Genomic DNA, 603 nt, shown 5'->3' with positions numbered 1-603 from the left:
AGCCAATATGGCATTCAGAGTATCAATCTTAAGAACTTCTTTCTTCTGATTCGTCCCATTTTTCACAGGATTCCTTTCAGAAGTGTACATGAATTGGTTATTTGCAACCATTTCAATGAGTTCTTGAGCTTCTGCAGGCGTCTTCTTCAGATTAAGAGATCCTCCAGCAGAGCTGTCCAATGACATCTTGGATAGTTCAGACAGACCATCACAGAAGATACCTATGATGCTCCATTCAGAAAGCATGTTAGAGGGACACTTTCTGATCAATTGTTTGTATCTTTCCCAAGCTTCATAGAGGGATTCACCTTCCTTCTGTCTAAAGGTTTGGACTTCCACTCTAAGCTTACTCAATTTTTGAGGTGGAAAGAACTTTGCCAAAAAGGCATTGACTAGCTTTTCCCAAGAGTTCAGGCTTTCTTTAGGTTGTAAGTCCAACCATGTCCTAGCTCTGTCTCTTACAGCAAAAAGGAATAGAATAAGTCTGTAGACCTCAGGGTCAACCCCATTGGTCTTGACAGTGTCACAGATTTGTAAGAATTCAGCTAAAAACTGATGAGGATCTTCCAATGGAAGTCCATGGAACTTGCAATTCTATTGCAT

General features: G+C 40.5%; 1 non-coding gene across 1 annotated transcript; it reads left to right on the top strand.

The window, feature by feature from the left end:
• The first annotated feature begins 240 nt into the window (after positions 1-240).
• Positions 241-348, top strand: LOC127747189 (small nucleolar RNA R71). Its single transcript, XR_008008993.1, has one exon. It is a non-coding gene; the product is annotated as a small nucleolar RNA R71 (small nucleolar RNA).
• The last annotated feature ends 255 nt before the right edge of the window (positions 349-603 follow it).

Source organism: Arachis duranensis, chromosome 4 (assembly GCF_000817695.3).
Source record: "Arachis duranensis cultivar V14167 chromosome 4, aradu.V14167.gnm2.J7QH, whole genome shotgun sequence".
NCBI lineage: Eukaryota > Viridiplantae > Streptophyta > Magnoliopsida > Fabales > Fabaceae > Arachis > Arachis duranensis.
This window is presented reverse-complemented; position numbering and strand designations above follow the sequence as displayed.